Source organism: Cavia porcellus, unplaced genomic scaffold, assembly GCF_034190915.1.
Source record: "Cavia porcellus strain 051 isolate PalLab524CR breed Dunkin Hartley unplaced genomic scaffold, mCavPor4.1 scaffold_22, whole genome shotgun sequence".
Taxonomy (NCBI): Eukaryota; Metazoa; Chordata; class Mammalia; order Rodentia; family Caviidae; genus Cavia; species Cavia porcellus.
In genome coordinates this window covers 31,049,954-31,076,258 of record NW_026947505.1, presented here as the reverse complement: position 1 = coordinate 31,076,258, position 26,305 = coordinate 31,049,954, and the positions used below count along the sequence as shown (strand labels likewise).

The following is a 26,305-nucleotide window of genomic DNA, read 5'->3' as shown; positions in this document are numbered from 1 at the left end:
ATTTAAACTGTTACTCATTTAATTTCTCAAATGAGCCTAGGAAGGAAGTACTTACCTTTTAATATTTAGCATTTAGACATCCATAACCAGCCTCAGGATTCATGGGTAATAACTAGTCAATGAAAAGCTCATTTCAGGTGGCTGCCCCTGAAGGATCACGTGCTGGTCTGGCTACCTCCTGTTAGATGTGATGAGGTACTCTCAGAACCAAGGGAAGCTCCCCATCCTGGATTCATGGGCTAGAGTATGCTGGCATTTCTTGGCAGTGGAAAAAAGTTAGGATGGAAGGCTGTGGGAGACCCAATTTTTTTGTTCTGCTGTGTCCTACCCTATGGCTTCTTTAAACCTAGACAGGCCTCAGTTTAACCCCTGCCTACCTGGATGACATGAACTTCTTGCCATCTCATTCAATGAAGACATCACAGAATGGTGACTGTGTCATTTTCATCTAAACATTTTGTTCATCTAGACCGAGGGCTGTGAAGTTTAGTGGTGGCATAACTTGTTTTCCTCTGATATCTAAAGGAGGTTTGCCTTTCTTCCACCAGGATCTGGCCAACTTTTACTGCCACGGGCGAGATAGTAGATATTTTAGACTTTGCAGTCCTTGAATTATCTCTCACAACTATTCAGCTCTGCCATGAGAACAGCCATGAATGGTCCCTAAACAAATGATGGTGGCTAGATGCCAATAAAACTTTACTAATGGATACTGAATTTGAATTTTATATAGGTTAGGAGATAATTGTTTTTATTTGTTTCAACTGTTCAATAATGGGAAAACCACTTTTGTTGTACAGGTTGTGCTGACATAGGCAGCTGCAGGCCGCTGGGTCATGCTGACCTTATCTCTCTACCCACTACCTGCACTTGAAAGTTGAGTCATTACTGTACAGAGGGAAGAATTCTGCCCCTCCAAGGAGAGCTGAATTTCCCTCCCAGCTCTGCTGTGAACCATGTCATTGTGAGAAAGGCCCTTCATCTTCTCTAAAGGCGATTCTCTGCCGTAATATTAGCCCAGGGCTGCAAGTGAGGGGTGGGATTGAACTAAATTTCTAAGATCCCTCATTTAATTGTGTGAATTTGCAAAGATAAGTCAGCCCAGAGCTCTGGGGAAGAGCAGTGGAACAGGGGTTTCAAGGTCTGGATTCTGGTCTTGGTTGTTCTCCTATTTGGAATGAGTCATTTAAAATTTCAGGAAATAGTAAAGGGTGACAGGATTGGTATTAGAGGTTCCCTCAAGTCCTCAAATTTTGTACTTTAAAATTTCACCTTATGCCTATGAATGAGTCATTTCAGTCCATAGGCCTTCATTCTGTCCCGGTGTGGGAAGCTCAGGGCAGAGACTGTGCCTTGGCTGTCATAGTGTGGGCACAGCTCTGGGATCATACTATGGGTGGGTCGACTCAGTGGTAGCTTCTTGAAGGTGGCCACACTTGGACCTAGATGAAGAGTGAGCCAGGACCACCTATTTAGGGCCTTGTCATTTAACGGGAAACAGTAGTGCTCAAGTAGCTCAATTGAATGGAGTAAGTATTTAAAGCAAAGCATGGAGTCATTTTTGCAAACTTTGCCTATCTTTCTATACTGATGTCTCTTTTTTGTTGTGCTGGGGATTGAATCTAGATCTTGCTCATGCAGGTGGTCCGCCACTGGTGTTTATTGAAGAACAGATTGCAGTTAAAGGTTTTCACTGATTTTCATAATCTGATTATTATTTAACTTTATTCTAGATTGTTCATCCAATATACTTGTCATTCTGAAAGGTGAAACTGCATTATTAATGCTTTTGTGAAAATTCACCTTTCTTCATGTACAAGAATCTATCTCGAAGAGATGGCAAATGCCAACCTAATCATATTGCTTCCCAGCCCCCTGCATTGTAGGTAACAAAATTTTATAAAGCTGAGAGATGTCAATGATACAAAAATTTTTTAATGAACATAGCCATGAGTATGGAATAGGGATTATTATTCCCTTATTTTGCTTATGAGGACACTAAACCATGAAGAAGTTATATGCATTCATTCAGATGAAATGATTTAAGAATGCTGATTGGAGGCTGGAGCATAGTTTTCCCTAGAAACTGTATTACAGGTGGTAAATTCTGGTACTAACCTAGAAAAACTTTCTTTGCTTAGTCTATGGAACCCACTCATCATTTTAAGCATTGAGGAAAATTATGTTTCTGAAACCTAAAGCCAGAACTTTGAATATATCTTTCTCTGTGTTAAATCAGTGACTTTTAGGTTGGACAATAGCTTTTGATAGCATTGTGGCCAGATGTAGGAGGAGCATCAACTTGGATTCATGAGGGCGGATGGACATGGAGACTGTGGAAAAGGCTGCAAAGGGAAGGAGAAGGATACTGAGGGAAAGAAGGGGCTATGGCAGCAGGAGCCAAAGACGCTTTTAGGTCTTTCAGCCGTCTTCTCTTCCTCACCAGTTTATGGCCGACTTCCTGTTGATATAAGACCCAGGGACCTTGCTTGGACTCTGTTGGTGGGCACTGGAATGGATTGACCGCCAGCTTCCCCTTTCCCTCCCACCAACCATCTCATCTGCCTGGGCCTTCCTCTTAGCCCGGCTCTCTGCAGATTGCAATCTCTTATTACTCAGCCTTTCACCCTGTAGCAATAGCAATAGTGAGGAACCGGAAGGAAGCACATGATAGTTGAAACGCTAAAATTTAGCTTGTGTTTTTCATCCATGTGTGTTTACGCTTTACTCAAGCTCTTGATGAAGGTGACCCATTTTTGACATTTTTCCAGACAGGCATCTGACCTTTCAGGTCTTTGGCTCTTCTTTCTTCTGGTACAGTTCCTTAGGACTTCCAGTTTCATTTGGCAAAATGAAGCAAAACACGACCCTTGTGTTTCACTTTCCATGGACTAAGTTCTTGGAAGTCTTTCAGCTGACTTCTGCATTCAAATCCACTGAAGCTTTCATGTACATTGTCATATACTTTAAGAGAGAGGGTGAACAAAGTCTGTACATCCAAAATAATTGTTCCTTTGAGTCAGTTTTTAAAAAATTAAGATTGACATGTGCTTGCCAACATTTTAATTTTTCTAAGTAAGGATATATAGAGAGAAAACTCACCAAGCAGCTACCTATTGCAGTAATTTATCAAGACAGAAAATTGTTTTTAATGTTAAAAACAGTTTAGAGAGGGCATAAGCTTGGAATAGAGCATAGCCCTTTGCATACAATAAATATATAGAAAGGCTCAGTATTTATCACTTACTTTCCCCACTTCACCCTGGATTAGTGGAAACTTTATCATGCCAGTCAGCAGTGCAGTGTTTGCCAACCTTACAGCTTCTTTCCACTTTTCAGTCATGCTAGTTATGGAAACAGCCTTAGTATGATTATCAAGAGAGCAAACAGAGATAAGTTCACTAAAGGAAAAAAAAGACTCTGGTTTGGAGGGGTTGTAAAAGCCGTCCCTGTGGCGTCCCACCCCTGGTATCTGAGCTTTTCACTTTGCTGGCTTGACACTGGGCCAGCTACTGCCACTCCACAGCGCAGTGCACTATCCTTCCTCTTGCTTTCTTGGATAACTGGTCTGCTGAGGCAAAATTAAGTTTTCTAAAAGAACTTTATCAGAAACTTAGAAATAAAAAGATCTAAAAATTAAACACCAAAGTACAAAAATAGATTGATTTTTAGAGCACTCATTTCTTACCAGATACAGCCAACTGTAGATGGTCCTGGCAGAACCTACTTCCCGGGCCTGTGGGATCCTGGTTTCCTTCCTCAACTTGGCCATCTCTGGTCTTCTTGAGGCAGTCATTAGTTGGTAGTAGAAGCTGGTTCCATCTTTAGGTGAAACTTGTTCATAAGAGCACAGCACAGTGTTGTTTCTCTAGGGCTGTGCGCTGGTGGCAGCCTTCTGGAAGTTTGATGCTACAGGTCAGTTCCTTTTTGGTGGCTGTGGTGACTGTTCCTTACTTCTCATTGTAAGGTCCTGGTTTTGGGCCTCTGCAGTTCCTGTTTCTGTTTGCAGACTAAACTTGGTTTGTGGTTTCTTTGAGGAACAATAGGAGATGGACAAGCACAAAGTCCAATGAATGTCTTGCTTTTCCACCCATTGCAAGGTACCATGTCTGGGATCCAGTTGGTTCCTTCACACACCAGCTAAACTGGGAAAGTAAAACCACAGGAAAGTGTGTTGTTGGTTAATCCTTCAGGACTGACAGTATATTGTGAAATGATGACCTCTTCCATTGTATGACATATGCCCCTTTCCATTATCTGTGGGGGTCTCACTGTAGCCTTAGAATGTGTCAGCACCTCCTCCACTCCAGCAGAGCAAGATGAGAGTTGGAAATGTGGGAAATGTGGTAGGGGCAGGCAGTGCTGCAGAAACCACAGCCCTGTCAGGGTAAAACTTGAGATCACAGCTTTGGGAAAAGTGTAGCTTTATATGTGTGTGCTGGGATGAGCCAGGGATGCCTATGCATGCTAACCATGCACTGGCCCACTGGGCTAAAAGGTATAGCTTAAAGATAGTTTCCTCTTCCTATAGTTTGGAAATAGTTGGGGAAACTGGCAATATTTGAGAAAGATACATTATTTTCAAGGAATAAACTTAAATTTATGTAATTCTGCTAGTGTCACAACAGGAGAAAAATAGAAATTTAGGTGAAATGATAAATTACTAAAAAAGCCATTGAGCTGGTTTCTTTGGTTGTCCTAATATGTTAGTTTTCCTGCTGACTGGAGATGTTTATTAGGAAACTGTTCATAAATAGAAAAGGAAGAAGGGTATGAGCCAAAGCTGATTTTCAATTTTGTCTAATTGTTTCAAAAATATAAAAAAGTATATTTTTTGTGTGTTTAATTGCTTTTCTTTTTTTTCCCAAAAGAAAACATAAAAAACTTAAGTTCTTAAGCCAAGCTACAGTGTGATAATTTTCTCGGGGAAACAGGAGGAAGGAGAGAGAATTTATATGTTAAATGCATCTCCTGCTTGGTACAGTCATTGGAGAGCAGACCTGTGTAACTTAAATGCTATTGAAGCTGTGCAGGGTAGTAATAACATTCCATTCCAAGCAAACTTTTTCTTTTACAGAGGTTAATCAATAATGAGGAAAACAGTTGCCTTTGGTATATGATTCATATAGGAAGGAAGTTACATGCCTTTATACAAGGAGTCTCTAAGTATAGCTGTGACCAGTTATATCAGTGTTTTCAGTACTTTTAAATTCTTCCTTACCTGTGGATTCCTTCTGAACAGATCCATGGAGGAAAATTGCCCCAGTGAATATCAGGGAATATCAGGCCTTCTGTCTACTGGCTTTAAACCATATAGAACAAAGTATTTGCCTAAGCAGAGAATCTTTCCTCCTTTGAAAATATTGATGACCACTACTTCTTATTTAAAAAGCCATCCAAGGCAATTCATGTCTCAAATGCCTGTTAATGTTACATTCACATTTTCTAATATGTTTATTGTACCAAATAGTAGATTAGAGCTGGGACAGCCAGGACCAGAGTATGATTTGCAGATTCAGAGGCCAAAGCTTTTATCTCTAGTTAAGCATTTCCCATTCCTCAGGTGAGTTCATGTGGCTATCTCAGAACGATCATGTAAATATCTCTTGTTCAGTGCTATCTCATCCTATTGTTTTGATTTTATTAAAAGATGATCATCTCTGTAAAAGAACTAGATGTGGCAGTATAATTGTTTATATTTTATAATTGTAAAGGGTATACAATTTGGCTTTAATAAATCAAGTGATTGAAAAGGTGTCAAACTCAGTTCTTCAACTATCAATTAATCCAGATGACTTTTCCACTATAACAAGTTCTCCCTTGAAATGAAAAACACTCAAAACACATATCCTGTTTAAGAGCATCAGGTATAATATGTTGATCCATGATAGTAGCACTGGGCCTGAGTAATACTAGAGATGCTAAACTTCTGGTCCCTTCTTGCTAACACTTTTCAGTGAGTTTTTAGCTGCTGACATTTTTCTATCAGTACTAACGAAGGTGTGCTGCTCTTAGGCTAATCCTGGCTTCTGTTGGTTGGCTTTAGGTTGTAAAATGGGCTTTTTCTAGGTAAGTGCTAGGCTATTTCCTAGGCTTGAGAATCAAATGGACTGCCAAGTGATGGACTAAAATAAACCTCTCTCTAGAATGGTGCAGAGGTAGGCTTCAATCTAACCTTGTCTTGGTTTCCTGAGAAGTTTTGACTCCTGAGTCTGATTCTCTTTCCCCTATTTCTCAGTAATTCAGCTCTATAAGTGTTTATTACTTGTCTGATGTGTTTCTTACTGCAGCAGATGCACTGAAAAGAGAAAAAGGCATTAATCTTTAGGAGAATAAAGGAAATATGTGAAGGATGTGATTTGTAGGAATGGCTGCACCATGGGACCATGTTAGTGAAATAAATCAAACACTCAAGCTTAAATATCATATTGTTTCTCTTATGTGGAAAACCCTGTCTTGGTTACTTTTCTCTAGTTTCTAGGACAAAATACCCAGCACCCAAAATGAAGGAAGTTTTATTTAGCTTACAGTTTTTGGAGGTGTCAGGCCATAATCAGCTGGCTTTCAAGGCTGGGTGACCTGCCACTAGAACAACACTTCAAGGCAGCAGACGGAGCAAAAGAGGGAAACATGTCTCTTCTCCCTTATATTATAGGCAGGTTGCCCCTTACCCCCTGGGCAGGTGTAGAACTTAAAAAACTCTGTGCCTTCTTCTTGGGCAGGATGAGGATATTTACAAAGTAAGGATCCTGGCTGCTGCTGAGTTTCTCAGTTAAAACTTCTAAACTTCACAGGTTGACACAATATATCAATAATAACAAACCCAGAATATAAATAAAGAGAAAAATAAGAGATAATAAAAAATGAGGAGATAGATCCTTCCAAAGGAGAAGGAAATCTAGGGATGGAAGGAGAGAGGAGGCAGAGAAGGGATAAAGGATCAAACAAACAAAGAAACAGGAACTGGATGTGTTATGCATGTGTATCAACACCACACAGGTTGTAAACATTAGGTACTGCAGACATATACAAAAGAAAAATAAAGGAATGGAAGAAGGGATGGATGGAAGGAGGAATGAGAGAAGGGAAAGAGGATAAAGAAAGGAATTAAGGTGTGTTATATCCATCTACTAATTTCCCACAAAGAATGTAAACATTATGTACTCCACACATGTAGTAATTAACTAAAATAATAAAAATATAGGATGCAACTGAAAAATGTGGTGAACGTTTAAATGAATAGAGATTTTACTACAGTAAAAGACGTATTTCCTTGAATCCTCCTCAAAATAGTTCCTTTGCTTCCAGCACTTTTATCCCTCCTTCTGACCACTTTCTGAAGCAGTTCTGAAAATACTGTTTCATGAGTGTCTTTTGGTGGGCTCTTGTGACTAACTTGATATACTAATTCAATTTAAAATATTTACTTCCATGATCTTTAGACTTTAGGGAAAGAAATAGAAGTTGCATGATTCTAGGGATAGTAAATAAGGTAGAAGAGGGCACACTCTAGTGTTTTTATAAGCCTGCCTGTCTGTCGGATGACACTCAGCACCAACATGCACTATATTTTTAAATTTAGTTTTACCGGTACATTTTAGATATACATAATGATAATATTCATCATATGAAATCTGTACCTGTACTTGATATATCTTGAGTCTATTTCTTTTTACTTCCTCTCTCTTCAATCTTTCAAGGCTTCTTCCTCTCCTTATTTACAAAGGTTTTTGTTTGTTTATTTATTCACGGTACTGGAAATTGGACTCAGGGCCTTACACTTCCCAAGCAAATGAGCTATATCCCCACCCCCTTTCTAACAACTTCTAATATTCTGTTACTGTGTTGAATTTCTAGACTCATAACTACTATATCCCTTGGGGTACTTCTTGTTTTGTTTTGTCTTTTGCCCATGGCTATCTGGAGTTTTGCATGCCTTACCTATAGGTCAGATTATTTTTGCATGCTTGGGAAATTTTGTGCTATGTTGTGAACAAGTTTTTTTTTTAAATGATATTTGTACTCTCTCCTGCTTTTTTCATTGATCAATCTTATGTTATTCTTCTTTGCATCATCTAGCAGCTGCTTGATTGACTTTTGGTGGTCCCTTGTTATTTTTAAGAAATCTTTTGATGGTCCCTTGTTAAAAATCTTTATTTTCTTCTTCTTTTTTTTTTTTTTTTTTTTTTGTCTTTTTCGTTTTTATCGGTACCAGAGATTGAACTCACGACTGCCTGCTTGCAAGGTAGGCGCTTATGCCGCTGAGCTAAATCCCCAGCCCCAAAATCTTTATTTTCTTGATTGCTAAAACAGCCCTGTCTTTTTTGGATCTTATGTTCTGTCATCATATTGGTTAGTGCTGCTACATATATTTTTAGTAGAATTTTTAATCTTTTAGATGTCTGATTGAATTTGTTTCATGGATTCCATTTCTTTTCTATGTTGAGCATTCGTGGTTTAAATCATTTTCCTAAGCTCCTCTATTTTTTAAACCTGTATCTTCAGATTGACTAATCATGTCCTTCATTATGGTTATCATCTCTGAATTTATCTGAGAAATTATTTCTGATTTCATTTCCTTTTCTAGACCTGCATTGATTTGCTTTGTTACTTCCACTGTTACCACTTCAGAGTCCAGGCAGGCTGCTTTCAAATTGTTCCCTTCATTGTCCCCTAGGCTTTTACCTTTGGTGCATTTGAAGTTTGAGTTTGCATCTTGTTTCCATTTCTTCTTGTTTTCTGGTTTTTTTTAAAAAATAATTCCTGTATTGATGCTTGTAAATTGTTTGTGGTAGGTTTATTTATTGCTAGTACTGAGAACTTTTAAAAAATGACTACCTCTCAGAGATGTCTTCAAGATGTAGCTAATGTTTGGGTTTTGAGTCTGTTGTTAAGATTCTACCTCTTCAATTTATTGGGGATTAGAAATTTCTGGGTATTTTGCCTGACCCCTTGTATTTTGGAACTGACCATAGTATTGTTTTATGACCCTCAGGCAATCTCAGTCTTGGCATACAAGAAAGAACAACCGGTTAGAATAATTATATCATCTTGGCTAGAGCAGTACAATTGGTAATAGCAGTAGCATCAAACATACCCTAGAATATGGCAAACGATGATAACTATTATTTTGCTACCTTTCACCATCTGAACAGAATTTACATTTATATAACCAAATCCAAAACAAACCACAAAATTGTGGAATTAAATATCTCCTCAATATGATGTTTTTACCCTCAGGGGTTACAAGGAGTTTGGAGAAAAAATAGAAAACTAGCAGGAGAAAAAGGGATCAGGATTAAAGCTGGAAGACAAAGGAAGGTTTTGAAAGTTTTTAACTAGTGAAAAAGATAAGAGGAAAAGAAAGAACTAAGAAATAGAACAAAACAACAACAAAAAACTAGAAACTATACAGATAACAACAGTCAATCAAGAAAAAGAGAAAAGCAACCAAATGTGCCTGCTGTGAGCCTGTCAGCTGACAAGGGACCAGAAGCTAGAGCTGGCTGGGAGAACCACCTTCTGCCATCAAGGGAGTCTTGGTGTAGCCATGAATGACTGAATAATCCCATCCCTCACCCTTCCCTGGGAACCTTGGCTAGGAGAAACCCAGGTGTCTGGCCCATTCCCTACACTGTGGACAGGCAGCCAATGCAGGAAGCACCTGGGACCCCTCAACAGGTTCATCTGGAGCAACCCAGGAAAATGTCAAGACAAAGAAATAAAAGACAATCTCAGACCTCTAGCCCACCCAGAGCAAGTCTGGGAGATACAGACATGGAAGAAATTGGAAGTTGAACATCTGAGATTTCTGAAAGGATAGTAATTGAAGTAAAGAAACAGCTTCATGAGGCTGTAAAAGGAATCAGATCAGAAATAGTATCTCAGGTAAAAGAAGAAATAACGAAAGAAGAAATGACACAATGAAAGAACTGTTCAGTATATCTAAAGAAGAAATAGATAAAGAAGAGAAGCATGGGAAAATGATGGACACCTTGAATGACAGGAAGGAATTACAGTGCATGAAACGGTTTCAAAGAGATACCCAGAAAATGAAAAACTCCAGTGAAAGCTGGCAAAACCACTTGAAAGAAACTGAAGCTAGACTTTCAGACCTTGAAGAAAGGATTGCAGCTAGCAATCGCAAAAAGAAAGATCTCTTAAAAGTAACAAGGAACCAGGAAATAACAATACAATGGCTGCAAGACAATGCAAAGAAAAATAATTTAAGGCTGATAAGTGTTGGTGGAAAAGCAAAGGTCAACACAAATGACATAAAAAGATTATTTACAGAAGTAATAGCAGGAAATTTCCCAAATATGGGAGAAGGACGTGACATACAGAGAAATGAGGCATATAGATAAATGAAGCATATAGAACTCCAAGTAGCCATAACCAAAATAAATCTATATCCAGACATATAATAATCAAGACCACAGAAATTCAGCACAAGAATAGAATATTAAAGACTCTTAGAGAAAAGAAACTGATCACGTATAAAGAAAAACCCATTGAAAGCACAGCAGGCTTCTCAACACAAACCATCAAGTCAAGGAGATTTTGGGGAAATGTTTCAAGTCCTAAAAGAAAACAACTCCCAGCCTAGATTGATGTACCCTGAAAATCTGTCTTTCATAATTGATGGAGAAATAATTCACTTTCATAATAAAGAATAACTGAAAGAATTCATTATCACTGAACCAACCCTACAAAGAGTGCGTCACATATTCTAGAGAGAGATAAAGATAACCATGGTTCCAGGAACAGCAGCAGAGGAGGATTGCCAAACAGAGCAGGCAGCTGAACAAGGGGAAAAGATAGATAACAACAGGAGGATAGCATGGCATAGATGAGTCCGTGCATGTCAGCAGTAGCCATTAATCTATCCATTGGCTTCAATTCACCAATAAAAAGAAACATGGGCTGAATGATTAGAAGATAAGATCCATTTGCTAGGGCTCAGGAGAACGTGTTGCTTGCCACCTCCCTCCTCTGTGTTGTGGTCCCTCTCTTTACTACCCTGTGGGTCTTAATTCTCACTTCAGGTTCTTGTTGGGTCCAGGGACCCACTTCCCTTCTCCTCTTCCTCACATTGCTCCATTCATTGTATTTTTAAATCACACCTCAAAAAGACATTCACAAAAGACTTCTAGAACTGCTTCAAGAAGTGACAAGAATGATGGAATAAGTGTGTTTGAAATGAGGAGGTGTATTTTGAGGGGATATTAATGACAATGTGTCTTTTACTGTAATAAAGCTTTAAAAATTTAGACACAGATTTTAAAAATCACACCTCATATCTGTTTCCATGGGAACAGCTGATACAAAGCAACAAGTCAGGAGGAACCACTTATGTTCTCCATTCCTCTCTAATTTTTTAAGATAACTTAAAAACATTTTAAGTTGTATAGTGTTTCAGTCATAAAAGGTACATAAGATAGTCTAACAGATTTTCATTCATCCACTACCTAAAGATAATACCTGTTAAACACTTTGACATTTATTTCACTTCTCTTTTTCTTGTTTAGAGAATAAATTGTATTGTACAAAAGTAAAAGTCCCTTTCTACCTCATCTGTTTCCATTCCTGGGAAAGTGCTTCTTTCATAGGAAGTGCTACATTGTGATTTTATAAACTGTAATTTTCAGAAGTCTAAGATCATGACTTTCTACATAACAAGTATTTAATTAATTCTTTAATGGGTAGACCAATAAGAAACAAAAAACGCTTAAAAAAATCTAACAAGCAGATATAGACATACATAATCAGGAAAGCCAAAATACATTTCCTAATATATTCAAAACTGGTTACTATTATCTATGACAATTTTGTAAATATAAGAGTCTTCTTTTCTAGGAGTTGTATCAAATAACACTAATAAATATTGCTGTGGACATGGCATACATATTTATATTACTATCAGATTTTGTATAACTTCATGTTTATCCCCAATAGTATGTAAAATGCTCTGATTGTTAGAAGGATAAAGTACACACTCCTTTAAAATCCAATAATTCCAAGAGTTTGTGCTATAAATCTAAGCCTGCCACAGAAAGATATCCCACCCTCTCTTTTCCCCATATATAGGTCTTTGACAGTTTATCTTGACAGAGATTGGTCAGTCTTAGCAGGTGCTGTATCTGTCTCCCCAGGAGCTCAGAATCCAGTCTAACCTAAAGCACCTATTGTTACCTTTAGTCTGCTTCTCTGCCATCTGCAGCTGTGTTTGCCCTGGGAAAGACTTAGAATTCTTTGTTTTAGTTTTGGTTCCTAATCATAGTTATTTCATGGCAGAAGACATGTGTAACGTATATATTATGATATCAGTCATCTAGGTTTTAGGTGTAGAAAGAGGAATAAGTTGTGTGGCCATAAAGGTGGCAGGAATGGGGTTTGCACTGCAGTTACCTACAGTATTTGGAAACCCAACTTAATTCTTATGCTAGGAAATCACCCATGTTACTGTTCATTTGTTTGTTTTAGTTGTCTAGACTGCTTCAAGTAGATTGTTTTTGGAATAAAAAAATTCTTGTACTTTGGAGGGCTGGGCTGGCAAATTGCTGCTGAAATTCCACATGTCATAGAAGGGACTGTAGTCTTATAATTTGAGGCAAGTCATACCCAGATAACTACATGATTTCTGTTGTGTGCCAGGTGTCATGCCATTAGCTATACATGTGTGATCTTATCAAGTCTTTAAAATAGCTTTATGAAGCAGATAGTATCAGTTGAATGCTGAGTTACTAAATGACTGGGTCAGAATGACAATAGTAAGCAAATAAATTCTGTTTAGATAAAAAAGGCAAACATGTTTTGGGTACACTGTTGATCCAATGACATAGCAAAATTATGATATACATATGAAAATGACTGAGGCATGAATCTGGGTTACTTCTAAAGGTTCTAAATATCATTTATGGATATGTAATTTATATAACATTTGCATACATATAGTTTGATACTATGAAAACTACTAGGCTTTTCAAACATAGTAATGGGAAACTAACTTTGGTTGGTTTAGCAAAAATTTAGATCTCTGAGTTTGGACAGTAGAATTTCAACTCTTTCAGAATAACTCCTGGTCAGTTTCCCAGGTTTAGTGTTTAAATGTTTATATACAATAGAGTATAAAAAGGCTTATAGACAGTCTAGAGTCTGGATTTAAAACTTAATTCCTCTTTTAGTGTATTGTTAGTTGCAAAGCAGGATCAGGGTACAAGTTGCTTGGCATGACCTAGTGAAAGTAGAGAACAGTGTTGTAGCTTGCACATGAGTTTTGACAAGAACAGTTGACTTGACTTTTCTTGCCAAGCAACTTAGTCCTGCCAGTATTTTATGTGCTTAAAGTGTACTTGGTTTATCTGAAATTGCAAAGGAAATATTTAACAGAACTCTAGGCTCTTCTTTGTCTTTTAAAATAAATGGTGTAGAAAATTCATTTAACACATGTAGGGTAACCCAAGGACAGATCATCACTGCCGCATTTATGAGAATGTCATAAATGTCTGTGTTTTTGTTTCCAAATTCTGATGTTAAGGGTTATCAGTATTATGAAATCTTTGCACTGTGTCTTATGCTTTTGGCTTTATTAGCATTTACTTTACAGGAATATTTTATTAGTATTTACTAGTCCATTTACTATGTATTTAAGTGAGTGGCATATTTGTCTAATCAGAGTTAATTATAAACAGGTCAGACCAAATTTTAACGAGACAGGAACTCATACTTCTCATGGACATAGTATGCTTACAGAGTTCACTTCTTAACATTCTTTTGAAGAAATGAGTTACATGCAAAGGCGTAGCAATTAAGAAGACCAGTTGCAGGAACATTCAAAAGCTGCTAATTTGTAAACATTCATCAATGTTCATTAATGACAGAGTTAGAGTGTGGCTTGCCTGGATCTTTTGAATCTTAGAAGCTTAGACAGAATCTTTCACCGCTGGCTTTTTAATGCAGCAATAGGCAGGCAAAAGGAGGCAACTCCAAACTGAAGAAGGGTAGCTGTCTGAGCTTAAGTAACCTTTCTGGAGATTATGGTTGTATTTATAACTGTCATCACTTATGGCTACTTTGGGACCCATGACATCATTGAGAAGGCTAAATCTTAGTACTGTATGAGTGACTTTCTTCTGCTTTAGCCAAATCTCACATAAACTTGGGGCTAGAATTAAGACATTGCCATATCTTATTTGCATGCACTATGAAGTCACATATTGTCACTGCTTGGCAAAATCTTGAAAATGCAGTCTTGTAGTTTCCAGGTTTAATGGAGTTCACAATCTCCACTTTGTCTCAGGTTTTATTAAATAGGTTTCATCTCATTAAGTAAATAGTGAACATTCTTCTTGTTGCATCACATCTCAGTTATCTAGGATTAGATCTTCTTCTCATTACATGTTTTCAGGCTGCAGGCTCAGTTTTAACCTGGAGTAGCCCAGGAAGGGCTAGATTGAGATCTTTGAATGGTCCCAGAAGGGACTATGTTGTTCATGCAAAAGTTTTGCTATGTTATCAAATGGTTTGGAAAGTTTTAGGCAAAAATTATTCCGGGGATACCTGTGTATTGCCATGCATTGATTTTCCCAGGTGTTGAGAGACTTATGATTTCTTCTAAAAATATGATTAGATACATGGAATAAATTTACAGGGGCAGATGTATGAAACAATCACGGTTTTCTGTTTGCATACTTTGTTTTTTTCTTTCTTCTTGGTTTATCAGGGGAATAGGGAACATGTTACCGAAAGACTGAGTTCTGTGCCAGAGGACAAGCCATATTTAATTTGAGATTTTCTGAGAACCTAAAACAATAGGCTTTAACTGGAAAGTCCAAGGCCTTAATCTGCTTTCAGTTTTCAGTTACCTAATCTAAATACTAGGAGCTTAATTTGAAAATTGGACTATGATATAAGCGTCTGATGAGTTTACATTTATTTTATGAGAATTAAACTTTTAAAAACTTGTAACATCACATTTAGCCATAGAAGAAAGTCTTTCTCAGTTTTTGAGACTTAATATATATGTGATATGTTGTCACCAGAGAAATTTCTTTCTGAATTCAGCATACTATATAATTACTTATAAACATGTGAATAATCATGGAAATTTTTATCTTCTATTTTTATTCTCTAAAATGTGATTTTTTTACATATTTCAGTTAGTAGCTCCTATTTAGTACATCTAAAAATAATCTTCTAAAGTTATTAAATAAATCTTGATTGGCTTTTAGGATTCAGTATTCGGTGCATAATTGATTCTTTGGAAAACAGCAAAAAATGATTGGTCCCTGAGTCTGGCATCATATGTTACATGACTAGGAAGGAACCATTAAAATACAGACCAAACTTATAGAATATGGAAAGTTTTTGTTCAAATGATTTGAGCAATAAAAAACAGTTTCAGACACTGTAAAGAGTTGATAAAATGTGATTCCACATCTTGTTTACTCTAAATCTCTAGGACACATTTGGGTGCCTGGCATATAATAGGTACTTAATACATACTGATTTCTTGAATACATGCATTTTTCACTTTTCCCCAGTGGTGTCTGAGCTATTGATTTTGGTGTTTCCTTTTCCTGTTTTAAGTGTGAGGCAATGGCAAGGACCACATTTTGTGGACCTTGACATCTCTCAGTTCTTTAGTATCAATGTGTCATCTGTAGTATGGTGTTTAATGATGCTTTTAGAGTAGAATTCTGTGATATCACCCTTTCCCTTAAGGGGCTCCAAGTCTGGTATGGGAGACAGCCCTACAGGAATATAATGTATTGTGTTATGGTCACACCAGAGTATTAAATAAAGTACTTTGAAAACACAAATAATGGAGGATTCTGGGGGAGGAGAGAATGTGGATATTTGGGTTTTGAAGGCTAATAGTGAAAGCTAATATTTATTGAACAGTTATTATGTGCCAAGTATTTTAAGTTATGGGAATAATAAGTCTCTCCATAAGAAAGGAATAGAATAGAAAGGCTATTGATAGAAAACTCCAGCACTCAACTCACCTAGGGAGAAGAGAAAATGGTGTGTGAATGACAGCTGTTCAGACAGAGTAGCCAGATGTGTGTGAGTAATCCCAGCACTCTGAGAGACTGAGGTTGGAAAATGCCGTATTGAAACCCAGCCTGGGAAACTGTAGTGAGTTAACAAGACCCTGTCTCAAGGTAAAAAATAAAGAGCTGGAGTTGTAGCTCAGTGCAAAGGCCCTGGATTCAGTATCCATACTGCGAAAAAAGAAGGAAAAGAAAGTTTAGAGAGAGTGAGAAAATCCTGACAGAGACACTAAAAGCATGTGTTGGTCAATATTTTCACTGTTTTGTCATAACAAAGTATCTGAAGCAGTTAGCTTATAAAAATCAAAAGGTTATGTTGGCTCACAGTTTTAGAGGTTCTAGGCCATGCCCAGGTGGCTCCATTGCTGTTGGCTCTGTGGCAAGGCAGCATGTCATGGCAGGGCTGCTTAAGGAAACAAAACCACCTACCTTATCCTGAGCCATGGAGCAAGAGATGGGAGAGGAGACCTGAGTCCCTCCATCCCCCCAGGTCACAGCCCCAGTGACCTAAGAACCTCCCACTAGTTTCCTCCTCTTCAACATCAGGCCATCTCTCATAGTGCCATCCTGTACCCAAGTCTTTAACTCTGTCCTTTGTGCGACCTTGAAAACCCACATTATAGCTGAGAGGTAGTCAGAAGGTTGGGGAAATTCAAGTTTTTAAGGGAAATAATGGGATTTGGAGATTAGAAAGCCCCTGATAACTCTTTGCAGAGCACTTGCAGGAAAGTAGGCAGTGGTAGAGGTCACATACTATGGTTGATCACATTGCTGGTAAATAACAAGAGACATGGAAGGAGAAGTGGTATTTAAAGAAAAATGTTCATGAGGGAAGCAGAAAGAAAAGGCACCTGGTGGAAGCCACGCACACTGCTGTGAGTGGAAGACGCCTTATCTGATCCTGCATGATGTACCGCTCAGAGATAGGATGAGGTCAGTAGGGCTTTGTGGTTTCAGGCGCAGTTTAACTATGGGAATGTGGGAATGTGGGATATGGATTCTCCATTATTTTTTTTATAGGAAAAACATGACCAAAATTGTGATAAATGCACGTAAAACATTTTAACGTGGCTAATTTTAATTGGCTGAAGATAGTTGTTTTTCCATGTGAGATTCTGTAACCTAGGTAAATTTGAATTTGCAGTAACACAGCCTAAGTAAAGGATTCCACCTGGTGGACTAAGTTTACGGAACTGTGGGACTTGCTTGGGAAGCGAAAGAAACAGATATTCCAGACTAGGTAAGGTATTCCTTTATTTCTCCCGGATGGACTGGTTTCACTGGCTTTTAGCAGTTAAAGAATAGGAACTGAAACTCACAATGTTTTTGTTGTTTTCTCACCACCTGTAATACTTCATTGCTCAGAGCACTGGCTACATCAACAGTAAAAATGATTGCTTTTATTTGTTTTGCCACCTCAGTTTGTAAGCTTGCAGTGGAAACACTTCACATTTTTTCAAAACTGCTTTCTCTTTAGTCTTTCTTCATCTTAGCTTCTCAGCCACAGAGGAGTGGAGGGCCACTCTAACTAGATGTCTGAAATCACTGCGGGGTCACCGGAAGATACTCTCCAAGCCTTCCGTGCGCATTCAGTGGTGCGCAGTGTCTGTATTCATGCAAGCAGAAGCACCTCCCCCTCCTTGAAAAACTTTTATCTGTGTAGTTGCTATCTCTTACTACCGCATCCTAGAATCAGCTCCTTTCAACTTAGCTTTTATACCTATATATACAGAGTGTGAGCTGATGATTCTGATGATGTCCCTTCCTGAGTTTTCTGCCCCTTGGAAGAAACATAGCTGTGTAGAAAGCATTTCAACCTTTCTGTACTTAAGTATTACTCTATCAGGACTAAGCTCTCGGGGTCTCTCTCTCTCTCTCTCATACACACACACACACACACACACACACACACACACACACAGAGTGCAAGGCCCTTTTGAAGCAAATATAGAAATATAGTACCCTCCATATCCATGAAGGACTAGTTCCAGGAACTAGGATTTCGGAACCATTGATACCGAAATCTAAGGACGCTCAAGTCCCCTATATAAAATGGTATAGTATTTTCATACAACCTACGCGTATCTTCTGTGTCCTTTTCTTTTTTGGACACAGAGTTTTGCTTTATTATCTAGCCTGCCTTCAAACTCCTGGTCCTCCTGCCTCAGTTTCCCTGATAGCTGGGTTAGAGTTAGGTAAGTTAGGGTTAGGGTTAGGGTTAGTGTATGCTTTCAGCCATGCCTAGATTACTTATAATATGTAATAAAATGTAAATGATATTTATGTCATTATTATGTTGTATTAGTGAGGAAATAATGACAAGATAAAAACATCCCTAAGTATTCAATGCAAGTTCACTTTTTCCCCCAAATATTTCCAGTTCATGGAGGTAGATTGTAAATATGGAAAACCAACTAGTTTTTAAATACTGAGTTATTGAGATACATGGAAAGTGCTTTGATAATAATTATAATGGTAATTTATAATAATAAAAAGGTTAGAGTAGTAAATTGTACAGTTTTCTGGCAGTTAATATAGGCATAAGAAAGGTTTGATTTCTTCTGCTAATGTGAAATGAACAAAGCTGTTGGATGGTAGGGAACTTCTCAGTGTATTTTTCTCTACTTCATGCCTGCTAGTGACCCACAGGAACTTCGAAGTCAATTGTATGCAGGAAGCGGGTCCCTTATCTAGTTTCTGACATTTCATTTACATTGCATTCAGCTTGCAAAATCAGTTTTCTTCTGAAAATGTTATAATTTTTACTGTTATATTTAGGCCACTATTCCATTTTGAACTAATTTTTAAATAACATGTGAGTAGAGGTCTAGATTCATATATATATATATCTATATATAGATACACATGTTTTTCAAGATTATTACATTATTTTTTAGTTTGGTGTTTGTTATATTTTTATGTGACTTCTTGACATGGAATTCTTATTAAGCAAAACTTACCTTTTAAGAACTCTGCTATTGCTTTTAAGTGAAGATTCTTGCTTCATGGGTGGATCTGAAAATTAATTTTCTTCTGTTTCATTTAATAGATTTTCTTTTTACCCTCAACTCTTTCTCCATTCCAAATTTATTTTCTTGTGTGATGCAGAAAATGCTTATATATGTATCCAAATGTACTGTGATTGGTAGAAGGAAATAATGTGTGGGCTACATGAAATTTTTGAATGTAGCATTTCTGTAAATCACACAGTGTTTGGTCAGCATTTGGCCTGAAGCACATCAATTATATGCATAAACCCTCTTCTCTCTTGTTCTTAAGGATTATACCAAAGAGAACTCACCTTTCTACTTAGCTCAGAGTTGCTATAATGAAGTTACTGTATTGGACTATATGTATTGTTTCATAATTCTGTGAGGGACAAATGTCCCATCCCTTGGCAAAAAGTTGCACCCACCTGGCCTCTCTTTCCCTTGAGAGAAGAGGAAGTTAGTGACAGTCACCTAGTTACTTTTCTTATAGTGTGCTACAGTAATATGCATAGGAGTTACTGATGTAGCTGTCTGTTGCAAACCTCCTTACCTTCCTCTCTTCATCTTTCCCTCTCTTCTCTTTCTTCCCTTCCTTTCATCCCTAACCACTGACTGGGTCTGCATCACCTGCCAGGGATTGAGGATAGACAATAAATGTAGCACAGGCTCTGCCTACAGGAGACACAGCAGTGTAAATAACACTTCCATCTCCTCTGTATTCATTTTTCTGTTTACTGTAACCCCATCCTACTTCCACATGCTTTTTTCTATTTTAAAACATATTTAAAAGAATAAGATATGATTTATGTATCAGAAAATTTTAAAAGTATACAAGTGATGGTTTCCTATAGAGCCACAGAGTATGCAACTATATCACCAATATCTAACCTCAGAATATCGTTAGCACTTCAGATAACTTTGTGCCCATTAGCTGTCACTTTCCATATCTCCTTGTACCTAATCCTGGCAACTGCTAATCTGCTTTCTGTTTCTATGAATTTATGCTGGATATTTCTTGCAAGTGGATCATACAGTATGAGGCATTTTCTGATTGATTCTTTCCCTTAGTATCAAGTTGTATCAAGTATTATTGCATTCTTCCTTCTCCCAGATTACTCTCTGATTGAATGAGTTCCCAACACAACTGTGCTTCACCATCATCAGTAAATGGACTTTTGGGTTGTTCCAACTGTCATGAAAAACTGAGCTGTGAGCATCATGTCAAGTATCTGTGTGAACCTACAATTTCAGTTCGTCTCTGTACCTGGGCGTGGAATTGTTGGGCCATATAGGAGCTCTGTGTTTAATTTTTTGAACTATCAAGCCACATTCTAATGTGTGTGTACCGTTTTCTAGTACCACTAACAATGCAGAAAGATTCTAAATCTGTCTATACTCTCATCTATGCTTTCTGCTTTTCGTTTTTCTGAGTATAGCCATCCTAGTGGGTGTTGATTTGTATTTCTCTGAAACCCAGCATCTGTTCATGTGTTTATTGGCCATTTGAATATCTTCTTTGGAGAAATGTTTATACAGATTTTTCCTCTTTTTCATGTTGGTGAGTTATAATCATTACACAATCTGGATACATATACCTTACTAGATATAGGATTTGCAAGTATTTTCTACCATTTTGTTTTATTATGTTTTGGGTTTTCACTTTGAAGCACAAAATGTTTGCCTGCCTTCCTGCTTCTTCTTTCCCTCCTTCTCTCTTTCTCTCTCCTTTCCTTCCTTCCTTCCTTCCTTCCTTCCTTCCTTCCTTCCTTTCTTCCTTCCTCTCCTGCCCATTTCAGAGTGAGCTCAGAGCCTTATGCATGCTAGGCAAGTGCTCTACCCCTGATCTACATCCCCAGCCCTATTACTTTATTTTCAAATCAGATTTCACTAAATTGCCCAGGCAGGGCTGGAATTTGTGATCCTCTTGCTTTAACTGCCTGAGTAGCTGGGATTCCATATGTATGCTATGATGCCCAGCAAGGCCTTAATTTTAATGAAGTCCAATTTATTTTTTCTTTTGTTGCTTATACTTTTGTGTTCTATGTAAGAAGTCATTGCCCATCCCATGTCATGGAGATTTGCACCTATGTTTTATTCTAAAAAGTTTTACAGTTTTTGCTTTTATATTTAGGATATTGATCCATTTTAAGTTAATTTATATATCATGTTAGGTAGAGGATCCAGCTTTATTTTTTTCATATAGATTGACCTAGTATCATTTATTGAAAAGACCGTTCTTTCTCAATTGAGTTTTCTTAGCATCCTTTTTAAAAAAAATCAGTTGACTATTAGGATTTAATCCTATCCTGTCAATTTTATTTTATTCCATTGACACTTATGTTAATCCTTATGCCAATAATATACAGGCTTCATTATTTTTGATTTGTTTTAAATTTTGAAATCAGGAAATGTGAGTGTTCCAAATTTATTTTTATTTTTCAAGGCTATTTTAGTTTCCTTGTATTTCCATATGAATTTTATGCCTTGTTAATTTCTGCCAAAAAATAAAGCACTTGAGTCTTCTTCTTCCTATTTTAACTGTTCCTAAAATTCTTTCATTTTTTTTTATACTTTGTTTCACCTGCATTTCTTTGCTTTCATGACAGCTTTGAACCTTTTTTCTGTTGAACTGATCAGCAAATCACAGATTGCAGAATTTTCAGGGGTTTTTTTGGCATGCTTTTGTCATTTGTCACAGGCAAGGGGTGAAGGGATTTCTGTTCCTCCATTTTCCTTCTCCCCTTTTCTTTTTTCCTTTCTTTCCTTCCTTTTTTCTCTTTTCTTTCATTTCTTTCCATTTTTTGCCCTTTTCTTTTCCTCTGACCTCTTCTTTCTGTCCCAACTTCCTTTTCTTTCATTTGCTTATGAGCTGTGCAGATCGTCAGTGTCTGACTCTGGCATGGGTGTGATTGGAAATGGGCTTGGTCTCACCTTCACTAGTATAGAAAGCCCTTCCTAGTAATTGTCATGGCCCAGGAAGTTTATGTAATCCCATGGGAAAGATATTGGAATTCTAGCGAGTTAATTCCAGTCTACTTCTAATGCAACACATGGTGAGAATAAGGACACCAACGCGTATTTATAGTTGTGAGGAGCCAAGGGGTCCTAAGTCCAGCTAGGATGATGGCTAATGAGAACAAAGGCAATGACCCACTGCCGAACCCATGTTTTATTAATTTGTCAAGAGGAGAGTGGCTCAGGGATGAGTGACTAGCTGCGGCAGGAAGTGTGAGCTGCGTTGGGTAGGAGATCTGAAATCACCTCTGCAGTGTGCGAGAAAAAGAAATGCACAACGAGTAATCTGCATAACACCATTCCAGGCAGCACTATCTTATGTTTTGGGGTTGGGATTTCAACTCTGGTGTATAATCTTTTATGCCCTAGGAAATCATAGACTCTTATCTGAAGGTTGAGCCCAGCCAATAGAGCGTGGCTCTCCCTCCTATCAGGCTTACACGTGCTTCTCGGGAGTTATGAGGTGGGGCAACACTGACCTGTGCCTTGCTTCAAAGACTACACATCAGCACCTTGGAGAGACCAGTTTGTGTTGCTTCAAACCAACTGAAGGGATAAGGAAAAGTCCTAGCCAGCTCTGTACATATCAGTGTATGGAAATAGGGCCAGGGTTAGCCACGATGGAGCTAATTGCTCTTCTTTCAAGGAGAGTCGTCCAGGTGGTTCTCTACAACTAGTACCTTCTGAGTGTTGCACTATAGCAGATTATTGCTTCCTCATGGCCTATGGTGCAGCTGAAATGATCCAGCAGGGATGGGACCATTTCTTGAAATATGCACAGTTTAAGGATGTCCACATTAGGAATTTATATGAATAAAATCATGTCTTCCTTGTGAAGGAATGCCTACCATGTACTGAGATGATCAAAACTTACTCTTTAAATCTGGTTGATGTCTATTTTTGAATCTTGGCCCTTACACTCTAGTTGATTAAGACACCAAAAAGTGTCTTAGTCACTTTCTCGTCATTGGGACAAACTCCTTGACACTCACAGCTTATAGGTAAAGAGGATTATTTTGGTTCACTGTCCCAAAAATTTCAATCTATGGTTGGTAGGCTCAAATACAGAAATGGCATAGTGGAGGGGTGTGGTAGAGGAAAGCTGCTCATATCATGGTAATGAGAAAGCAGAAAAAGAAGGGAGGAGCTAGGGACAAGAATACACCCTTCCACGTTACCCCCAAGTGACTCACCACCAACCTGGCCCCACCTTCCACTAGCACAATCAGTTTCTGGCAATGTCCAGCCAGCCACCCTCCAAAACCCTGCCTCTGAGCACATGAGTGTTTTGGCAGACATTGCAGATCCAAACCATAATACTAAAACCTCCATAAGATGGAGATCAAAGCTGTTACAGTGTTACAGGCTTATTGAAAAAGTTAAAGAGATCATTATACACATAAGGAGCTTTGCACAATCCTGGCAGGTTAGAGACTGCTGGAATAGAAAGGACTTCAGAGGCTGGGAAATGTAGCATCTAATCTGATACCTTGATCTACCAAAAGACTTTTAGGTATGCCTTGTGAATTTGATGGTGGTAGAATCTAATGATGACTTTCTTTTTGTAAAATTAGAATGTTATATAGAAAACTTTTTCAGCCAGTTGAGGTAACATATGTCAGTTATTTTAGCTCTTATGAGTCTGAGGCAGGAGGAGGATGGCAAGTTTGAGTCCCACTGGGCAACTTAGTGAGACCGTGTCTCACAATTTAAAAAATGAATTCACTAGTGTAACCCTTCTGGGTTTGATCCCTAGTACTGGACAAAAAACTCCATAGTTTGGGTATTTGTGGCCAGATGGTAGAGGGACGTGATCCCAGAAACAGAAATGGTAATGATCCCTAGGCAGATAGATTTTAGACAGCTCTGAGTAACCCCACTGTGTCACTTGTCCTCCTGTTTGAGATGTGGTGAGATCGTATTATTTAGAGCCAGAAAGCTAGTTCTATATTTCAGTTCTGCCTCCTGTATATTCTCTACAGTGAGAAGGCCTGTATTTTAACATTGCTTGGAATATTAACTGAGAATATATATTGAAAGGCAAGCACAAAGTAGGTGTTTGGCCAACATTTATACTGTCACAGGGTTGATTATTTATTATTGATGTTACCATTATTATTATTTTTGAGACAGGTTCTCACTTTGCAGTTTGAGCTGGCCTCGAACTGACCCTTTAGCCCAGGTTGGCTAACTTCTGGCATTCTCCTGCCTCAGACTCCTCAGGGCTGGGATTTCAGGCATGTATCACTATGCCCAGCTTGATTTGTTATTTTGAACAGGCTGTGTTGCATTTTTCTGTCGCTGTGTAAACACAAGGTAAAGTGACTTCCACAGCAACCTGTAACTGTCTCTTACAACTTAGTAGGCTGGGTAGGTTCAACTGTGTGGGTCTTCTGTCTCCCGTGAACTTTGCTGGGTCAAGCAGTTGCTTAGGGACCAAGCAACTTTCTTAGACCAGGGTGTCTAAGAGAACTCATCCCTACAGCTAGGTGTTGGTGTTGCTGTGTGCTATCTCTGGGGCCTCAGTTCTTCTCCTTCGTGTGTGTGGCCTCTCCATGTGACAGGTTGGACATCTCCCATGCTGTCTTTGTTCTAAGAAAGAGCATTGTTGTGAATGAGTGTTCAAAGAAAGAGGAAGTGGAAGCCATCCTATTGCTTAAGAGGTCTCAGTTTTTCACATCATTACTTTAGTTGCCTTTTGTTGGTCCAAGCTGTCACAGTGGCAGCTCAGACTGAAAAGGCAAGGACTGGTTGGTGGAGGTGGGGATGCACAGGCAGCAGAGGAGGAATTGGGGGTGGCTGTTCTCAGAAACTCCACTTCATTGGAAGTTCTTGCATATCTTACCTAGTGTACAGGTGGCTAGGTCAGAAGCTCTTTGCCTGGTCAGCTTCCATCTGATAGCTGCATCATTGAGCAAAACTGAGGCCTGGGACATGAATACAGCCACCAGATTATAATAAAGCAACAATTAGAATTAAAAAATGGAGAATAAACTTTATGTGGGAAAATTTATTTCCTGTGTCATTTTCAGTGTCTACAAATAGGGCTGGTAGAAATTGTACTGTCAAGATCCTGAGTCTGAGACTTTTGCTGTCTGGGCCAGAAGAGCATCTGTTTATAACCTGATCTTTCCCCATGTATTTGGATATATTGAATAGGATGAGAGGGACAGAGATTGTATAGCAAGGGTTTACCTTGATAGATGCTTGAAGCTGAGCAGGTGGTGAATAATTTTGTGAAAATACTATTTATACATCAAATATTTCATCCTGGCTGACCACTTCTGCAGAAAAGTGGGGATTTTACATTTTCCAAAGATATTCAAAGCTATTTCAAAGTTATCAGCAGGCGGGATACACTGCTTTATCCCAGCCTAGGGAATGGGTAAATTTGTCCTTTTGAAATTTGTCCTGTCCTTGTGAAAAGGACAAGACAGTGAAGGACAGGTTCTTAGCGAGCTCCAGGGGTGACAGTGGTGACAGAAACCTCCAGAGATGGGGGTACGGGAAAATGTCCCACAGTGTCAAGGGCAGATACGGGACCATGTGGTTCTTGCACTGTGTCATGGGCAGGAAACCTGCCTATCTCTAGAGGAGAACTAATTGCAGCCAGCATTAGTTCCCAAGTGAAAACAGAGTAGAGGGGTACTTTCTGTTCCATAATTTACCTCGGAATTTTCCTGTTTAATTCCCCTTGACTTCAAAAAACTCAACCAGTTTATTGATCCCCCCCCCCAATCTATGTCTCTTCCTCCTCTACTTACTCTAGCACATTTGCCTTTTTATATCTGGTGCTGTCCATGAATAGCTGAACCATCCGGGAGCTCCAGCCAACCTTTCCCTAATCTTTGCCCCTGGAACACCTGAGAGTCATGTGCAAACGTCGCTGGAGCGTTCTCCTCTGTGGTTCCTATCAGCATACTGTTTATATTTGGAAAAAGCTTTGGTTCTTCTGCTCTGTGAACAAAATGTTTCCAGTATAAACCACACATAAGAGTCTAAGCTCTGCTTTTGTGTTTGCTCCTTCCCATGTCCCCCACCTCCTTTGTCTTTATTTCTGTTTCTTCCAACGCTTCACTGGTTTTCTTGTTTTTGTCACGTGCTCCAAACTGACAGCAATGTACTCTGCTCAAATGAGAAAAAAGTACTTGCATGACTTTCTGTAAGGTCATAGAATTGATTTTAAAATCATTTGGTTTCCTTTTTCTAGTGTTTCATTGGTGAACAAAGACACTCAATCTTTAA

General features: G+C 38.4%; 1 protein-coding gene across 3 annotated transcripts in view; it reads left to right on the top strand.

The window, feature by feature from the left end:
* Positions 1-26,305, top strand: part of Map3k5 (mitogen-activated protein kinase kinase kinase 5) — a 202,445-nt gene that overhangs the window by 2,543 nt on the left and 173,597 nt on the right. The window contains exon 1 of one of the 3 annotated variants that reach the window (XM_063232998.1): positions 17,275-17,295. The exons of the other annotated variants lie outside the window; for them this stretch is intronic. The gene's annotated coding sequence lies outside the window, so the exon portion shown is untranslated. Of the gene's footprint in view, positions 1-17,274; positions 17,296-26,305 lie in introns of those variants that run through there. 3 annotated transcript variants of the gene reach the window in all.